The sequence below is a fragment of the Pteropus vampyrus genome, unplaced genomic scaffold (assembly GCF_000151845.1).
Source record: "Pteropus vampyrus isolate Shadow unplaced genomic scaffold, Pvam_2.0 Scaffold335, whole genome shotgun sequence".
NCBI lineage: Eukaryota > Metazoa > Chordata > Mammalia > Chiroptera > Pteropodidae > Pteropus > Pteropus vampyrus.
Genome location: NW_011889116.1, coordinates 2,709,833 through 2,713,883, shown reverse-complemented (window position 1 = coordinate 2,713,883; position 4,051 = coordinate 2,709,833). Strand labels below are relative to the sequence as shown.

Genomic DNA, 4,051 nt, shown 5'->3' with positions numbered 1-4,051 from the left:
CTAAAAACAGTGCTAGAAGCACATTAAGTGCTCAAAACATATTAATTGCTATTTACTTTCCATAGTTCCTAACACAATGCCTGACACAATGCCTGATAAATGAATGAATGAATAAATAAAGGAGTAGAGGATGTGGTTCCATAGTGTAGAGGTTAGCACATCTGCTTTACACGCAGAAGGTCCTGGGTTCACACCCCAGTGGAGTCACAGTCTATAGTCTACTGCCATGCCACACTGAACAAGCCTGATGTCTGATCTCAGAAGCTAAGCAGGGTCGGGCCTGGTTAGTACTTGGATGGGAGATCACCTAGGATGACCAGGTGCTGTAGGCATAATAAATAAATAAATAAATAAATAAATAAATAAATAAATAAATAAATAAATAAATAAGGAGTAGAAAACCAGGTAGGTCTTATTGCTAACCTATAAGCTCTGTGAACATAAAAATACAATCTATCGATCTTACAATTAAATTATTTTCTTGTAATATTTTTAAAAATTTTTCAATTACAGTTGGCATGCAATATTATATTGGTTTCAGGTACATAACATAGTGATTAGACATTTAGATAACTTACGAAGTGATCATCTTGATAAATCTAGTACCTATCTGACACCATACATAGTTATTACAATAATATTGACTATATTCCTTATGCTATACTTTACATCCACATGACTATTTTGTAACTGCCAGTTTGGACTTCTTAACCTCTTCCTCATTTTTTACTCACTGCCCAATCCCTTCCATTTGAAAACCCTCAAAATGTTTTCTGCATCTATGAGTTTGTTTCTGTTCTGTTTCTTTATTTTGTTCCTTAGATTCCACATGTAAATGAAATCATATGGCATTTGTCTTTTTCTGTCTGATTTATTCCACTCAGCACAATACTTTTTGGTTCTATCTATGTTGTTTCAGCCTCAAAATTTCATTCTTATTTTCTTAAATTTTTTTATGGCTAAATAATATTCCATTGTGTGTGTGTGTGTGTGTGTGTGTGTGTGTGTGTGTGTGTATACCACCTCTTTTTCATCCATTTACCCATTGAGGAATGGCCAGGTTGCCTCCATATCTTGGCATTGTAAACAATGCTGCAATGAACATATGGATGCACATTTCTTTTCAAAGTAGTATTTTAGATTTCTTCAGATAAATACCCAGAAGTGGAATTTCTCAGTTTTTCTTTGTCTCTTGTCATAGCCTTTGTTTTAAAATTTTATTTTGTCTGGTATAGTATTGCTACTACAGATTTTTTTGTTTTTTTCTATTTTCATAAAACATCATTTTTCATCACTTTACTTTCGGTCTGTGTGTGTTTTTTGATCTGAAGTGAGTGTCTTGTATGCAGCATAGGTAAAGGTCTTGTCTTATTCATTCAGCCACCTAATTTTTTGATTGGGGCATTTAATCTATTTACATTAAAAATAATTATTGATAAATATATCCTTATTGACATTTTGTTATTCATGTTTTTATCTTTTTCTATTCCTTCTTCTCCCTCCACCCTTCTCCTCTCTTCTCCCTTCTTCTCCGTCCTCCTCCTCCTCCTTTACCCCACCCCTCCTCCTTCAAAATGTCCCTCTACCATTTCCTGTAATTCTGGTTTAGAGGCAATGTAGGCCTTTGGCTTTTTCCCATCTGAGAAGCTTATTATCTGTTCTTTGATTCTAAATGATAGCCTAGTTGGGTAAAGTAATCTTGGTAGTAGGTCCTTACTTTTCATCACTTAGAATATTTTATGTCAATCCCTCTGGCCTGCAAAGTTTCATTTAAGAAATCAGCTGACAGTATTATGGAGCTCCCTCATAGGTAGCTAATTCTTTTTTTTTTTTTTTCTTGCTGCTTTTAAGATTCTCTCTTTGTATTTAACCTTTGGTATTTTAATGATGATGTGTCTTGCTATGGGACTCTGTTGGTTCATCTTACTTGGAGCTCTCTGAGCTTCTTGAGCTTGTGTGTCTAATTCCTTCACCATGTTAGGGAAGTTTTCCATCATTATTTCTTGAAATAGGTTTTCAATTCCTTGCTTTTTCTCCTTGCTTCTTGTACACCTATGATGTGAATGCTACTATGCTTGATGTAGTCCCAGAGGTCCTAAATCACCCTCATTTTTTAATTTATTTTTCCTGTTACTGTCTATTGGGTGCTTTCTGCTACCTTATTTTGTAAATTGCTGATTCAACCCTCTGCTTCATCTAATCTGCTGTTGATTCCCTCTAATGTATTCTTTATTTCAGTTATTGTAATCTTCAATACTGACTGGTACTTTACATTCCTTATCTCCATTTTTATGTTTTCTCTTTGTTAAAGTTCTCACTGAGTTCATCCACTCTTCTATGAGTTCATTGAGCATTCTTATAGCCAGTGTTTAGAACTCTGCATCTGGTAGATTGTCTATATTTTATTTAGTTCTTTTTCTGGAGCTCTGTTCTGTTCTTTCATATGGGACATGTTTCTTTGTCTCCCCATTTTTAGCTGCCTCTCTTTGTCTACATCTATGTATTAGGTAGAGCTGCTATGTCTCCCAGTCTTAGTAGAATGGCCTTATGTAGTAGGTGTCCTGTGGGTCCTAGTGACACAGTCTTCCCTGGTCCCCTGAGTCAGGTGCTTAGATGTGTCACTTATATGGGTTGTGTGTGTCTTCCTGTTATAACTGAGTCTGAGTTGCTGTTTGCATGTCAGTAGGAGGGATTAATCTTCAGGCTGTTGGGTTGTGAGGACTGGTGGTGAAGGGCTGACACTATAAGGCAGGATTCACTTTAGCAGGGCTCTGGTGCATGCTTAGTCTTCTCTTTGGTTGTGATATCCTCGGATACAGACCCAGGTGGTGCTCCAGCTCTATGGAAGGCAGCCACTAGCCATGGTAACCCCGAGGCCTCCTATGAGGAAACCTGCCACAGACCAAGTTCAGACGCAGCCGGTGAAATGCCTGTGACCACATGGTAATTGTCAGTAAGCAATCCACAGATGGTCATAATCCATGCTGTGCTTAGAGGTGCCTTGAGTGGCCAAGCTGGAAACCAAGACCTGTTGCTGTTAGTGCCAGGTTTGAGGCTGCTCTACAAGAGGTACTGGGCATGCTGAGGATAGATGCTACTTGTTTAGGTTTTATGAACTTTTGAGAGATTTTAGGAAAGTCCTGAACTAAGACAGGCCATTTGAATGGAAAAGCCACTGGAGGTGACTTGGGTGCACCTGCAATTTGGGAAAGACGGGTCACAGGGAATCACCTGGGCAGGGTGACTTGTATTAGCCCAGTTGATGGAGACTCAGATATGACTGCTTCCTGTGTCTGCATGCTGGGAGGCAGGAAGGCTCAACAGTGGGATATAAGATTCTGCCAGCACTTCTATCTGGAAGAAAGCTGCCCCTCCAGCCCTTGCCCTAAAGCCAGACAATTTAGTTTATTTTCATATGTCCCTGACACTTTTGAGCATCTTCATGATCACTGATGCTCAGAGTAAGTGAGTCTGTCAGTGAGTAAGTCTGCACATGGGCCCTTTAAGAGGAATGTCTGAGACTTCAGCAGCCCTCCATCTCACTTAGCCACAATCTCTACTGGTTTTCACAGCCAGAGGTTGTGGGGACTTCTCTTCATGGCACTGGAACCCTGGGCTGGGGAGCCCTGTGTGTGTGTGACCAAGACCCCTCACTCTTTCAAGGAGACTTCCGCAGCCGAGATATCTCTCCCAATTTTCAACCGCCACATGCAGCTGTGTAACCAGTCAGTTTTACATTTCTGCCTCTCCTACTAGTCTCGAGGTAGCCTCTTATGTATGTCCCCAGTTGTAGTACTTCTATTCAGCCAGACCTCAGGTGACTACTAATGAAGGTTGTTCTGTAATTTAGTTGTAATTTTGATGTGGTCATGAGAGCAGACGAGCACAGGTATGTCATTTTGACCATAAGTCTTCATAATTGAATTCTTAATGCTTAACACAGTTTCAGGCACCATGAAATTCCTCAATCTCTATGAGTTATATGAATTCATAAGATGAAGAACACTCTCTCTTTCTCTCTCTCTCTCTCTCTCTCTCTCTCTCTCTCTCT

General features: G+C 39.4%; 1 pseudogene; it reads left to right on the top strand.

Annotated features, from left to right (window-relative positions):
• Window positions 1-216: 216 nt before the first annotated feature.
• On the top strand, window positions 217-332 carry LOC111730800 (annotated as a pseudogene).
• Window positions 333-4,051: the final 3,719 nt, after the last annotated feature.